At 41.8% G+C, this 16239-nt stretch overlaps 1 protein-coding gene and 2 pseudogenes across 2 annotated transcripts in view; 1 reads left to right on the forward strand and 2 right to left on the reverse strand.

The window, feature by feature from the left end:
- Positions 1–16239, forward strand: part of Commd10 (COMM domain containing 10) — a 120630-nt gene that overhangs the window by 101812 nt on the left and 2579 nt on the right. The window lies entirely within an intron of this gene.
- Positions 4818–9563, reverse strand: LOC127204726 (40S ribosomal protein S15-like; annotated as a pseudogene).
- LOC127204140 (40S ribosomal protein S2-like) lies at positions 5332–6253 on the reverse strand (annotated as a pseudogene).

The raw sequence follows: 16239 nt of genomic DNA on the forward strand, positions 1-16239 counted from the left end.
ATGGGTGCAGAGCCTGAACTTGAACATGGTTGGCCTGCCAAGTGTCCGAACACTGACTCTTCCTCTCCCGGCGGCTGTCAGAGGCTTGTAGTGCCTCAGATGGGATAGGACTGCATGCTCACTCCTCAGCCCATGCTGGGATATTTATCTGGCTTGAGCTTGTGCAGACCTTCTGCCTGCCATCACAATCGCTGTGAAGACAGGGGACAGGAACCCCAACTAGACACCACATGCTACAAAATAAAAACCCAAGGGCCAAGAGCATGCTACTTCTTTCTGAGTTGTCGGCCAGTGGGTTCCCACAGACTCCAAACACTGCTCTTCACTCCCCTCCAGAATTTGATGGTAAGACTATTGCTGAAGACTTGACTTACTTGGGTCATAAACATGGAAAAGTCGAATGGGTACGGACCCAAAGCATCATCCCTGCTGGCTGGCCTTCATGTTGCCAGAAGATGCTATGCACTCTACACAAGAGAAAAGTAGTCACCAGCTTCACCATGCTGTGGACCCGGGAGCTCTGTTCTGCATCTTACAGCACTCTCTTCACCCTCTGGTGTCGCTGACCCATTGTTCTTAGTATCTGGGCTTTGGAATCACTCTGCTTCCTCTACTTTACTAGTTATACCAGCTAGGAGTTCCTGAGTACTTAACTTACAACATTTACTATTCTAAACACTTTACATATCATGCTATGTTCGCCACAAAATTCAAGGCAATTTACTGTTATTCTTCTTGCTTTAAAGATAAGGAGGGTCAGGAATGAAAAGTTCATTACTCTGTGTGAGACTATGCAACTAGCAAGTGATGGGACCAGAGCGCTTCCACAAACATCTGCCGCAAGTAGCCCATGCTTCAGGGCTCTAGATGCTGTAATATTCTGACCAACGTTTCCTTCACCTTCTTCTGTTTGGGTCCACTTGTTTATGGTTTTTTCCCCCTAAATATTTTTTTAACTGTTTTGCTTTCTTAGTTTGTTTTTAGCATCATCATTACTGGCAGATAACAATGCTGTAGCGTTCTGTACCCTGACTTGGCATTCTGCTGCCATGCTAATTCCTTGTCGTGAAGTATTCAGTTTCTTCTGTTAGGAACTTGTACCATCTACACACATGGTTGCTGTTTTTTCTTTACAATTTGGATATCCTTTATTTCTTCTAGTTGCTCAGCTGTCCTTGCTAAAACTTCTATTACTATATTAAGAGGGAATGAAAAATGAATATCTCTGTCTTGTTCTGATTTTTGTGGCATCTGTTTTTTTTTCAAGTACATAGCTTATTATAAAATATATAAATGTACCCACTGTAAATTAGATTATTGTCTAAGTGGTGGCTGGCAAGTCTTTGAATTCCCAAATGTTTTACTCTAAAATGAACCTTTTATTCTTTGTGTTTTCTACCAACAAAGTGAAAGTTATTTTATGACCTTGCTAGTCATCCCTGTAATGATTTATGATATAAGCTGGGCCCATTTGCACAAAATTTGGCAGTTCTTTCAAATATTTTTCAATCTTATATTTAAAGTGGCTAACGTAAATAAGTATTATTAGGATCCATCTATCCAATTTTTTTCATCTCTCTATCTTTACAAAGTGGAATATTTTAAAACAGTGCCCTGGAAATTGACTTTAGTCCTCAGCAGAAAGAACAAATATAGAAATGGGAAGGCTTGAAGTATCTCACAGATTAGGTGTTAGTTCTCATAACTAAAAATATTTTTAAATATTTTTAAATTGTTTGCTGCTGTTTTGATATTGTCATGATTAAAGTTTTCTGTGGTTGCTTAGAATCTCTTTAGTAATATATAAACAAAGCAAATTTTTGCTTATATATACATATAGGTGTTTTAGACAATGATTATTTCATATTTTGTTACTGAAAGCTTTTTTTAAAGTTAATTTTAATTAAACATTAAGATGTGTTTGAACTGGAACAAATCACCCTTCCTGGGAAGAATTAGAGAGAGCTGGGTTTATCCAAAGTGTGAACTTAGTTCTAGTCAGAACTGTGCTTGCCCCACTGTGGTCTTGCTGTATGACCCATTAGGTCTCCTGTCCCAGATGTGCATTCTCCTTAGGTGACTTCTGGTGAGCAAAGTACACGACATGTGCTTGAAGGACAAAAAATGATTTTCTTCTATAAATTCGTCCTGATATAATTCAGGTCAATTTTGAATATATGTATAAAGCAATGGTCCTACTTGATACTCTAGTTCTCTTTGCTACCTACAAAAATTACTGTTTAGGAAAGTTCACCTGGTAAGGGCATCCCTTCTCTGGCATCTAGGTCTGTAATTGGACATTTTATTTCACAGCACCTAACATTACCATGACCTTCAGAATAGCACTTAGTGTTCAAAGATTTTATGTTCTGCAACTCTTCTGTCACCTCATTTATCAGAGACTAAGAAACCATTAATTCCAAGCCATAGAAAGGACAAGCCCAGGCTTAATCTTAAAATGGAAATGTGTGCATTTCTGAGCTCTGTGAGTTTGTAATGGAGACAACATCGCCATCTCCTTTAAAGACGATTAGGCCTATATGCTGTGCCCTATGGTAACATGTCATTTACCTTGCTTGATAAATATTTTCTTCTGATCTGGAGTTTGATGGAGAGAGGTATTGTTTCTGGTAAGTCTTGCAGAATACTGTAAGCTCCCTAAAAATATGTATCATCCAAATGTAAAATATGGTTGATTCTTGTGATCTGTGGCATTACCTGAATTTGCGGTAAGTTCATAGTATGAACAAAATGACGTATAGCCATGCAGCTCCCTGTGGACAAATTACACCCCGAGGTCTCAGTTAGCACCTGAATTCAGGCCAGTAGACATTTCAGCTTGTTTTACTGTGCTGAAAAGGATTGCAAAAATGTCTTTAATGTTAAAATTATAGCTTAATTTTTAGGTTTAGTCACCACTGAAATGAATTTAATAGAGTCAGTGCATTATAGAATTTATTTGTGAACATTTTTTAAACAGTAATACAACTTTTTTTGGTGGTCTGTGCTCATGAGAAGTTAAAAATAGCTAGTTATGATTTTAACCTGAAATAACATTGTATGAAAAAAGGGACTAACTCCCACGCTCTTGCTTAAAGCAGAGTTTTTTGATTGTTGGCCTTTCCCCCTTTATAAATTGTACTATTAAGAAAGTGATTCTTGTCAGTCGCCAAACCTTTAGTCCCAGCACTCAGGAAATAGAGGCAAATGGATCTCTGTGAGTTTGAGGCCAGCCTGATCTACATAATAAGTTCCATGCCAGCCTGGGCTATATAGACTCTGTCTCAAAAAACAATCAATCAAAAAGTGATTCTGATCCTATTTGTGAAATGCCCTCAGACAAACGTGCAAGCATTATGCTTTTATAAAGCCATTGGCTTTTCCTTCAACGACACAGCACAAATATCTTTTTATAACACTTAGAGTGCGTCCTTACCACCTTACCGTTTTTTATTTGTTGACTCAGATCCGTTTTACAAATAAAAGTCCCTTGTTCCCACTTCAGAACTAAATAGGTTTTGCCTAGGTTGGTTTTTGTGTGTGTGTGTGTGTGTGTGTGTTTTGGCGGGGGAGGGCTCTTGTTCACTGTTTCCCTCCTGTTCTGGCCTTCCAACCCTGGGCTGTATGTGCTTAGCAAACACTCCACCAACTGAGCTGCATGCTCCAGCTGGAACTGACTTGTATTCACACTATTCTCAAGCCATTTAGGGAATATTCCATCTTAAATGCCTCTTCCATTAGCCCATGATTATGAAGCAGCCATATGTGACCCACATTCACAAAGTGATGTGTTGGATAAATGCTCTCACCATTTTGTCATTTTCCCACATTCAGGTAGGAAATGCCTTTGTTTATTTTCCAGCACTATAACAGGCAATTTTGAGTTCAAAATTATTATTGAGACCTTCTTAGCAGGGTATTTTAAAGTTTGTTTTATTAAGTTGGCCTGGGTCTCAACATTCATTAATATTAATGACTGAACTCGAAAGACACTTAGCCCCTCTAATCAGTAACAGATCCAAAGCCTTAAAACAAATGTAAGGCTGGGTTAGGCCATGAGTCATTTCAGCAAGGCCACATGCAGTAAGCAGTGGGAGGGCAGCCTGCCGGGGTGCTTCCTAGCCAACCTCTGCCTCCTTACTTCCTTAGAGAAACTGAATTTCCAAAACTCAAATGCATTTCTATTGATGTCATAGAAACACATGGAATAAAATACTTGGGACTAACCACTAGTGGTTTGAGAAAAGACCCAAAATCTATTACTACTAAGGTGTGAAAAAGAGAGAAAGAAACCTTGGGAGCATACTTTTCTTTCTTGAACATGCCAATATTAAGATTGCACTCATTCATTAAGCTTACGTGAGTCATTACTGGAGTTTGTAAACTTCATATAAATATGAGTCACAGGGTGGTGGGTTCTGTTTATCCCATCCCTCTGAAACTGTCATCAGTCTTTCCTATGACAAGTGTCAGATGACAGTGAAGGCCAGACATTTCAACTTTGAAATGAGCAATTACACTATTGATTCAGATTTCACTTCTCACGTTATAGAAGCAGCATGTCCCTTTAAACAGGCAGCGTGGGTGCAGTGAGGACCCTAGGTGCTGGGAAGGCCACTCTGGTAAATAGAACTAATAATCTAAGACATTTGTGACCAAAGTGATTAGCAAGCTTCCCTTAAAATCCAGATCATAAATAGGTCAGGCTTGCTGAAAATCCAGTCCTGTGACAGGAATACAGAAGCAGCCATAGACAATGAACCATCGAGTTTTACAGATCTTACTTCTTTTTGTGGTTGTTGTTTTGTTTTGTTTGGCTAAACCTGAGACTTTATTGGCCACAAATATTTGAGGGAGAAGTGGGTGGCCCCGATACCTGGCCAGCCATGCTTCATGGGCTGGTAGGTGACAGAGAACTTGACCAGGTAGTGGCCGATCATCTCTGCTTAGGTCTCCACCTGGTTGAGGGTCTTGCAGTTGTACACACCCACCGTGCTGCCTACCATCTCAGGCAGGATGATCATGTCCCTCAGGTGGGTCTTTACCGTCTCTGCCTTCTCCATGGGTGGCACCTCCTTCTTGGCCTTTCTCAGTGCTTGAGTAGTGAATGCTGCTTTCCTCACAGGCCACGGTTCCGGGTCTGCCTCTGTCGAGCACCTGCATCAGCTGCGCATAAGACATGTCCGGCAGCTGGTCCAGGTCCCTGCCACAGCAGGTGAACTTGCGGGATGTCTGCTTCTTCTAACTCCACTTTAGCCATCTTGGCGGCTGCTCAGAAAAGGAAGTGTTGACTGTGTCTGCCAAGATCTTCTTTCTTCCTTTTTTTTTTTTTTTAAACAGAATTAATCCACTTTATTTTTCTTGTAAAAACCCTTATGTGGTTGCCACAGCTGGAGCCTGGGTCCTCTGAACAGACACTCTGGTGTGGGTTTTCACAAGATGATCAGTGAATTCCTGATAAGCAGACTTGGTGAACACAGTTTCTTTCCAGAGGTCAGGTGTCAGGTAGCTGTAGGTCTTGGAAATGGCATCAAAAGTGGCTTTAGCAAAGTTGCCCAGGGTGGCAGTACAGCCACTAGCTGATGTGTAGCAGTCATCAATACTGGCCATCATCAGTAGCTTCTTGGGCACAGGAGCTGAGACAATGCCAGTGTCTCTGTGTGCAGTGATGAGACGCACCGAAACAGAGCCACAGCGGCCTGTCACCTTGCATGGAACAGTGTGTGGCTTGCCAATCTTGTTCCCCCAGTAGCCTCTCCGCACAGGGACAATGGAAAGCTTGGCCAAGATGATGGCCCCTCAGATAGCAGTGGCTACCTCCTTGGAGCACTTAACACCAAGATCAACGTGACCATTGTAGTCCCCAATAGCGACAAAAGCCGTGAACCTGGTCCGCTGGCCGGCCGTGTCTGCTTCTGCACTGGCATGATCTTGAGAACCTCATCCTTTAGGGATGCGCCCAGGAAAAAGTCAATAATCTCGGACTCCTTAATGGGCAGGGAGGACTTGATCTTCATATCCTTAACCAGGCGGCCCAGTTTGGTGACGGGGATCCACTCCTTGTCTTCGGCTTTTCCTCCACGAGCCCCGCGGCCTCAACCACGGCCACGGCCTTGGCCACGACCGCGGCCCCTAAGACCGCTGCCGAATCCTCCGCGGAAGCCGCCTCGCCCTCCTAATCCTGGGCCCCCGGGTCCTCCGGGCCCTCCCGCTGCACCGGCGTCATCCGACATTTGGTGTTTTCCCGAGGAAGAAGAAGCTTTCTTCCTTTTTTAAAAAAACGCATTTAATAACAAGAATGATAAAAGCCATTAACTGCATTAACCTGAATAAATATGTCCTACAGTTTTTTATGTCTCTATAACTTCATGTATAGAACAAAGAACAAAGTTCCATAATCACATGACTTCATTTCTCATAGGTTTATTACTTTGAAAATATATGTGTTATATTTCAAATAACATATTTATTACAAGGAAAGTGAAAATACTTAAGGCGGTCAAGGTGAGATCACCTAAAACTAAAGAAAGCTCAGTGTCTTCTCAGGGAAAGTATAGGCTTGCTGCCTTAGTTACGTTACCATCTAACAGGTATATACTTAGGTGTGCTCCAGGGCCAAGCTAATAATGGCACTAAGCCTGCTGGCAGGGCTGTTCTTCCAGTGACTGACAATAGGGAAAGTCAAAGCTCAGAACAGCACTGTGACTAGGACTCCAGCCGGGGCTGTGTCCCCACAGAGTCACTTTTCCTTCCCATAGTACTTCTCAGAATATAAAATATTACAGAGCAGTGTAAGAGCACTTCTGGGGCCTTGCTACCTGCTTAGAACTCAGACTGCAGGCCTGCTTGTTGTGAGGACTTAAATAGCCTAAACTAAACTCTTCAGGCTTCAGATTCCTCTCATTGAATGATAATTATAGTTCATGGGATTCATGTGAGAAGTCAGTCAGTTCATAGATTTGAAGCGCCGGGAATAGAGGCTGGTACATAAGTGTTATGCTTGCTGTTACTATTTAAATTATTAATTGTGCCTTACTTTATGCGGTGGTTTGAATAAAAATGGCCCCTACAGGCCCCTAGGAATGGCACTGTGAGGAGGTGTGGCCTTGGTGGAGTAAGTGTGGCTTTGTTGGCGGAAGTGAGGCACTAGGAGGTGGGCTTTGAGGTCTCAGAAGCTCAAACCAGTCCTAGTGGCTCCCAGTCCCATCCTGCTGCCTGGGGATCAAGATGTACAGCTCTCAGCTCCTTGTCCAGCACCGTGTCTGCCTGCGTGCTGCCATGCTTCCTGCCGTGATGATAAAAGACTAAACCTCTGAACTGTGAGCCAGCCCCGATTAAATATTGTCCTTTATAAGAGTTGCTCATAGTCCTGGTGTCTCTTCACAGCAAGAAAATCCCAATTAAGACACTTTCTATAGTGTGTTTCTCTCTTCATTGTTTGAACTGATAGAACACAAAAATTTAGAAATAGCCACCAAAAAGCCTTAGCAGTAGCTATAGATAAAAAGTGAATAAACATTTTCCTTATCTTAGAATGAATTGTTTATATTGGGAACTTGGGGTATAACTCAGTGGTGGAGTTTGCGCTTAATAGGAACTATGTTCAATCCCCAGTGTATGTTGGACTAAAACCAACAATTTCCCTGTTCTACATTGGATACATTGTATATATGGTACTACCCTTAGTGTCAAGCAGCTTTCTGCATGGTAGGAAAGCTTCCATTGTAGTAAGTAGTAGCAAGAACTAACAGAAATCTACTGTGCGAGAGGGGGAAGCAGGTGTTTAGGGTGGTGGGAGTTGGGAAGACGCAAACAAGGTTTCACAGAGGAGGTGACATTTCAAGAGAGTCTAAAATGTGAGTAGCAGGTTTCCAGGAGGAGGAAAATAACACCTTAAAATTATTTTTTAAAATAAATTAAATGTATTTGTGAGTCATGTTCATGTGCTATTATATATTTTATTTTAATTGTCAAAGAAAATAAAACCATGTGAGCATTGTTTGCTATGTACTGTGTTTAGGCATATTTGCTTCATATATGATTTGTTAAATCTGAATTAAGAAATCCAACTCTAAGAATTTCAGTTACTAAAATTGTATCATACTTTTTTGCTTAGTGCTACATACTATCTGGATAAGTCTTGGAAGCACACTAGATGAGTTACTCGTAAAATATCACTTATACATAATTGGATTAAAATGTTATATTGTTTTCAGAATAGACAAGCCAGTGAGGACTAGACTACTGGCTGCCCAGGGCTCCATGGCAGGGAACAGAGTAATACGTAGAGTGTGCAGGCAGAGCCAGAAGTCTGGAGTTGCTTTGAGGTGGTGAGAATATTCTGGAATTAACTATGAGAGCATAGCCTTGGGACTGAACTACTCACTTTAAATGAGGGGATTGAATGCATATGAAAATTTCTGCAAAATTGCTATTTAAAACGAAAGTTGAGTTCTTCAATGTTATTTTTTCACCTGTAAAACATAGATGGGATGTATATTCCATCTTTGCCTCAAGTATCAGAGTACAGATTGAATTATGTGGTGGTGGTGTCTGTGTTCAATTCACAGCGGCTGCTACAGACTAACATTTTAAACTTAAAATCAAAATTCTATTCATGAGCTCTTGGCTGAGGATTGGAAATGTACTTACTTGTGTGGTATATGTCATTAGTTCAGTTTATTTGAGGATGACTTTACAGCTTTACAATTGCAGTTCACAAGGATCTAATGGAGATGGGAAAGTGATCTCAGTTATGGCATAATGTGTTCTGAACAGAACTGTTACAGGGTAAGTGTCCTCTGGAGAGTTGCTGGACAGATTCTGTCTTCTATCAAATTTTGTTTTTTTTAAATTAATATTTTTTTTTTTACTTACACACACACACACACACACACACACACACACACACACACACACACACACACAAGCTACACAGAGCAAGAAGAACCATAATCAGGAATTATATAAATGTTACATTCATAGTGTTTTGGCTATTTGTATTTGACAACATTAAAGAAAACATTTTCCTATCTTGGCGAGTCTAAAATTCTGAATGTAAATCAATATGTATCATATCTCATCTCTGTCAACTTAGAACATCTATCTAGACCTTATGGAGGTGGCTTCCGTTTATATATATACCTGGCTGTCTTTAGGAATTTGGGCTCCTAGGTATTTGTGATGAAATGTACTTCGTGTTCCACTGCAGTTAGTGGTGCATTGTGAGCTACTCGTAGATGACTAAGGACACGTCATAACTGACACAAGTGCTGAACTTACCTATTGATTCTGTTGAAGCAGCTTCTAAGCAGATACGTGTAAATGGTAACTTAATTTGAGATGTGAGGGACACATTGGTCCTCTTCCCTTGAAACTGACTTAGCAGCATGGATTATTTTGAAGAGTCAAACCAGTTGAACATAGTGGCTCATACCTGTAAATTCTGGGAGATAAGTTCAGCCAGCCTGAGCTACGCAGGGAGGTCAGCATGAAAAGAAAGACAAAGAGATACTGGACAGAGAGATGGGGAGAAGGAAGGAGCTGGCGTATACCTTTAACTGTATTTTTGTACACTCTTGACTATAGTAGGGTATTTAATTTAGGATAAATATAAAGTAACTCTCAAAAGTACAAATGAACCACACAGATAACTCTCTACCGTCTCTAACTCTAATACTGATTTTAAGAAGAGAACAGATTCCAGAGTTTGGCTTTTGAACTCCAAGTCTTTTACACTCCATTCTGGAAACAGTATGAGTCTAACTTAGCATTTGTTATTTACCCAGAGTCCCCTCATCTAGGGTACTAAAGGATCCTGGGAAGTAATGTGGCTGTTCCAAATGATAATACTTCAGCAGAAGTGCTTATGATTATAATAATTTCCATTTTCCACAAAACATAAAGCATCACTTATCGTATTTAATACAGAAAAGACTCCATTCTGAACTGCCACTATTCAGAGAGCTTCATGTGATGATATTCAAAACCTCTTATCCAGTTGATTAGGTTCAGCAACCATGGCTAAATATATCCACACCAAAGCCAACTATCATAGTGACGTATCAGCACACACATAATACACTGCAGTTAATGAATACTACAGGGATACATTTGGATTGGTTCCACGTGATTGTGCAGCGTGTGGTCCACCTCAAAGAAGAGAGATCTGCTGATGGGACTGTCACACACTGTTTTGTCTGCGTAAGAGTCAAGTGTCTTCTAACCAGAATGAAGAGTGTTCTGCAGATCACAGAGCTAACAGCCAGTGTCATCCAATTAAATGTAGTAGAAATGGACATACACTGTTTTACAACTTTTGTGTTACTTCAAGATTTCTGGCCACAAAACAACAACAAAAGATAGCTAGACACCCCACAACCTGTCTTTATTGGCCATTTTACCCTCGTCCTAGTTCAGATGCATTTCTGCATTAAGTGGGAGTGACTGTGCACGTTCATGGGCAGGGGATTGTTTTCTACCCCCTGAACCATCTTGATGTGCAAATCAAAGTCTGCACCCACCTTAGGCCAGCTCCATGATGCAGTGCCAGAGTGAACGCTGGTCCCATCTCTGTCATTTGTATGTGTTCTTTTGTCTCCATGGAGCAGGTTTCTTCACAACACGTCAGAGGTTAGGCAAGGTCACTGGTAGAGCACTTTCTAACTAGCGTTCTGTATTTTAGCCACCTCAGTTCAGAGGCCTTGCTTGCCAGTGCAGGTGTATTTCTCAGCATCCTTAAGTCTTAAACAAAGAACCCTTGGGCGGTGAAGCTGCTGCGTATCAATCATGTACATGTATCCCAGCGTTTCTTGAATGATCAAATGCTGTGAGTGAGGGAAAGGCCAATGGACGACACATATAGAGATCATAGCTTATTCAGTCTCTTAAGAGCTGCCATTGTAGTGAACATTTTGAACAGCAATACCTAGTAAAGACAGTGAACCACACTGGTGAATACGCTGGAACACATTTACAATTATCTCTAGTTCCATATCTACAGCCATATAATCTGCAGAGATGTTTACGTAGTGCATGATGCCTAATGATGCTTGTTCAGCGAGCTCCTTCAATAGGATGGGATGTTATTTGCATGCTTTCTGTCTAGGGTCCTCACCTGGAAAGAAAACCTCTCCAGGGACCCAGCAAAGTATCTTAGGTCCCACTGAACAGGAGCTGGCAGCCTTTCCCTTGCAGGAGTATGGTGGCTTTGCGACCTTCTAAGTGAAAGGATAATTGTAACATCTCTAATTTGATACTCAATTTAGTTTTGAAAGCTAAGCAATATAAATTTTAATTCTTATCTGGGATATTTTTATTATTTCTGCTTAGATAATTTGTGACAAAATTGGTGCATCTCTCTTTTCAAAATGTATTTGTGTTCCTCACTAATGGGAAAGCAGAAGATATTTTTAGTGTCATCTTTCATCAAGTCAGACCTTTCTGAAGACCTGAATAAATTCTATTTCCATGGGACTTTTGCTAATGGGCACAAGCAACATTATCCAGGCTCTGGTGGATGAGATTACAAATTAAAAATGAAGACGGATAGAAAAGTGATCTTTTTCAAGATGTTGGCGGAGAAACTTTTGTTCTTTCATTTTTACTTTGCCATGTTTTCAGATGAAGCATAGCATGTCAAGTTTAGTGTATTAAAGCATAAGATTAGCCCAGACAATACAAGCAGTGAATTTCCTAAGTGGATTTTTGGCTGTAATCTTACATGTATAAGGCAGGAGAGGGAGAGAGGAAATCTTCCAGTCTCTGTCTAGTTAACAGTGTTAGTGACATCCATGTGTTTTATAGGAACATGGAAGGTTGAAGGCATATTTTAAAACAAGGCACCCAGTTTTATTGTTTTATACTAACTTACTGATTCATTTTGTAATGTAATAAATAACTAGTACACACTTCAAAATAACACATAGGGAGGGTGTGTAAAGCTGAGGCTACTCTGTGTTTTTCCAGGCCCTACTTAGCCATCAAGCCCTCGATGCGTTCTTTTCTTTTCTTTTTTTTTTTTTTTTTAAATATCTAAGTAGATTTATTTTGTTTGTTTTCTTTTCTTTTTTTTTATTTTTTATTTTTTATTTTTTTTTTATTTTTTTATTTTTGTTAATTTATTCTTGTTACATCTCAATGTTTATCCCATCCCTTGTATCCTCCCATTCCTCCCCCCCCCCCATTTTCCCATTATTCCCCTCCCCTAGGGACAGAGGGGAAGGCATCCTATTGGGACTCTAAATGAGAGACGCATAGGAGAACAGCAAAATAAAAGGATCCAGAGGGTCCTAGAAATCTACAAGTAGAACAATATGATGGGCGGATTTGAGCCCAGGGGTCCCGCTCAGGCTGGGGCACCAGCCAAGGACAATACAGGAGGTAAACTTTAAACCCCTTCCCAGATGCGTTCTTTTCTTGTTCTCGTTCTTTCACAGGACAGTCTCATTCACTCAGTTTTCAGTGTCAGTGACTCCCAAGTGTGTTTCTCTTTCCTAGCTGTCTTTCCTGGTGATCGCTGCCTTCCTAAGCCATTCTTTTTTATCTACCCTCAGCGTCTGCTGCCCTCCCACTACTGAGCTCAGTCCCGTGCCTCACATCTCCCGTAACCTGGCAGCCGTTCTTCATCTCCCTGCCCCTTTAGGACTCTTAACCCCACCTCAGACTGGCCATGGACTGCTAGTCCTTCTACCTCTAAACAATCTCTCTCTCTCTCTCTCTCTCTCTCTCTCTCTCTCTCTCTCTCTCTCTCTCTCTCTCTCTTCCTCTCTCCTCTCTCGCTCCCTCCTCTCCGCTCTCTCTCTCTCCCTCTCTCTCTCCTCTCTCCTCTCTCTCTCTCCTCTCTCTCTCTCTCTCTCTCTCTCTCTCTCTCTCTCTCTCTCTCTCTCTCCTCTCTTCTCTCTGTCACTGTAGCCATCACATTAGATCAGGTCACCAATTCTTACCTGAACTAAATCAGTACCCTCATGGCTGCTTTGTCCACAGCCAGTTTGGCCAGTTCTAATCAGTTCTCAAAGGACAGCAAAGTTGAGCTGTTAGCTATGTAAATAGAATTGTATCACTCTTATATCTGAAATCCTCAGTGGTTCCCATTGCTTTTAAGAGTAAGGTTTTTGCCAGACAGTTGGTGGCACACACCTTTAGTTTCAGTGCTCAGGAGGCAGAAGCAGGCAGATCTGTGAGTTTGAGGTCAGCCTGGTTTACAGATCAAGTTCCAGGATAGCTAGGGCTACACAGAAGGGAAAAATAAAAAAGAACAAATTTTCATTTTAATTTCCAAGAAGGATGGAAGGGGCTACATTAGCCTTTGATAGCTCTCTAGTAGTCCAGATTTTAATTTTGCCTTTTACTTGCGTATTCTTGTTTAAATAACAAAATATCTGAGAAGACAACTTAAAGAGGGGAAATATTTATTTAATTCATAAATTCAAATGTGTCAGTCCAGGTTACTTTGAGTCTCAGTCTGTAGAGGGTGCTTATGTCATTGCACTAGCGAAGCAGGAAGAGACTGACACGAAGGGGCAAGGACAAGGTGTAAACTCCCAGAAGCCTGTGCCTTCCAGCTACTCCCACTACCAAAGCCCTGCAACCTTCCAAAGTCAGACCTTACAGGCTTGTGGCAGCGGGGAGGCGGGACTCACAATGCATGTTCTAGCCATAATAGTCTTCCATAACAAAGTGCCAGAGGCATCACTTAAGCATGAAGTTATTTCCTAACGTGTCTAGAGTAGACCAAGATCAAGCTGTAGAGAATCTGGCTTCTGACGCATCTCTTCTGGGCTAAAAAATGGCCATCTCCCGCCGGCCTCTTTACATAGTGTTTGCCTTATACAGTCTGTCTTCATCTCCACCTTAAGAGATGCAGAGTCAGTGCCCACTCTTCTGACTTCTTTCCAAACATATCCAGCTCCTGTCCGCACAGACACTTATATTTGAGCTTCTAAGAGTTACTGTTGTTTTACTGTGTGAATTTGAGAAAGACGCTGTTCAGCCCATAACAGAGTTGAGTTGATAGGATGGGGAGCAGGAACAAGTGGCACGCACATAGGACGCCATGACGTGTCTCAAACGCTGCCTGTGCTGCATTTTCATCAAACCTGAGCTCCTGTTAGGCCATCGCATCCAGACTGGCAGTTCTCCTTTGGTGGTGGCACAGGCACTCACTTTCTGGTGACAGTGGTAGAGAGGAAGCCAGTGGAGAATCCCTCATTTGATGTCAGTCATGAAGCTACTTTGCCTTGGCACATCTAATATTTCCTCCACAAAATCCACTGTCACGGTGATGGTAGCTGAGATGACAGAGTTCAGCTTCAACCCTTTTCCCTTTCTCGCTCAGCAGAGATGCTAGTGAACCCTGAGTTGACTCAGAAGCCAGAAAGATATAAAGAGGAGGAAGCACCCTAAAGTGCTAATGCTTGAGTTCTCCTTGAACGTAAATGCTTTTCCTTCTTTTTGCGTACGTCAGGGTAGCCACTGGTTTGTATGGATGGAGAGAGGCTGTTAAAAGCTTCTTTCCTTACAAACAAACCGCCCTACATCTGTAAGAGTGATAAACAGTCAATTCTGCTTCGATAAGCAAGCGTGAGCTGTCTAGTTGTATCTGAAGCTTCACTCAGCGCACTTCTTCCTCCTAGAGATGCAGTGGGTGCACGAAAGCTTCTGACCAGACCACCTCCCAGTGGTTACAGAAACTGCAGCAATAGTGACAAGGGAGGACAAACATGTGGCTGCATCTGAAAGTTGCTAATTAAAGCTCCTAAGCTTAGTAAAACTGTGTTCTGTTTTCCTTACTTGCTATTTTCATGATGTCCTGAAAAGGAGACTTTAAAAGTCTTGGATTGTGGGAGATTCCATGTCAGAACAGGACAGTGTAGGGAACTGTCCAGGCCAGCCATGCTTTTGTTTTTGGTCTTAGACGCCCAAGAGTGTCTTCTTTACAAACCAGCATGTCTCCACAGACACGAAATTTGCCAGCTCCATTTTCTCCAAGGTCCCCTCAAAGCCACTGTAATGGAAAGGAAGTGGCAGTGGCAGTGAGTACTGGGACTTAGCCCAGGCAGTGAATTCCAGGAATTATCCCAGGCACAGATACAGCTTTTCTGCATATTTTACTTCAGGTCTGAATGTTTTTATTCATGTATCTAAACGTTTCAGTAGAGCAAAACAATAAAATTTTATGTACACATACCCATGTGTGTATTTATATTTAAATCAGGGCTGGAGAGATGGCTCAGCACGAGAGCACTGACTGCTCTTCCAGAGGACCCAGCTTTAATTCCCAGCAGTAACAACTGTAACTCTAGTTCCAGGGCATCAGACACTCTCTTCTGGCCTCCAGGGGACCAGACATGCACGTGGTGCACAGACATACAAGCAGGCAAAACATTCTTATTCATAATTTTTAAAATTTTAAATCGGACATAAAAACATGGCATTTTAACCACTGTGAATATGCAGTTGGAATGGTCCCATGTGTTCTTGTAAAATGACATCCAGATTCTTTTCACCTGCACATCTGATTCTGTATACACATTTTTATAAGGGAACTACTGCCCGCCTCCCACCCTCCCCTGCTCAAGACCTTAGAAATCTCCTTTCTACTGGGACCAGGCTTGGGTCCTCTGAGAGGGCAGTAGTCACTCAACAGCTGAGCCATCTCTCCAGCCTCTACCTTTAATTTCTGCTTAACCTTCCTGGCCTTTTTCTTTTAAGATGTCTGTCATTAATTGTGTATTTTGGGAGAGGTGTGCACATGATCACAGATGCCCTTGGAGGCTGGGACCAGACATTGTCTACCGGAGCTTGAGTTACAGGTGTTGTGAACTGAAGTGGGTGGTGGGAACTAAACTCAGGTCCTCCAGAAGAGCAGCAAGTGCCGTTAACTGCTGAGCCACGTCTCCAGCCCCGGACTTTCCTGTGGCAGTTATACCACGTCATGATCTCACTGCTGGTGTGAAGGATTCCAGTTTCTCCGCATACTTTCCCTCGTCACTTCCTGTACTTGTTTTCAGTAATAGCTATTCCAGTGGTCTGCACTAGCGTATCCAGGGCTCTCACTGATGGACTCTGGTCTGTGTTTTGTTAGTACTGTGCTTTTTTGGAAGAAAGATGCCTTCATGTTTTCTGGTCTGCCACACACCGCCACAGTAGCTGTGGTTCTTTTAATAAGCATGCTTCATTATTCCTTCTCTTAGTGTCATGTTTTAGGAAACAACACCTCAAAACAGAGCAAAACAAAAT

Source organism: Acomys russatus, chromosome 20, assembly GCF_903995435.1.
Source record: "Acomys russatus chromosome 20, mAcoRus1.1, whole genome shotgun sequence".
Taxonomy (NCBI): Eukaryota; Metazoa; Chordata; class Mammalia; order Rodentia; family Muridae; genus Acomys; species Acomys russatus.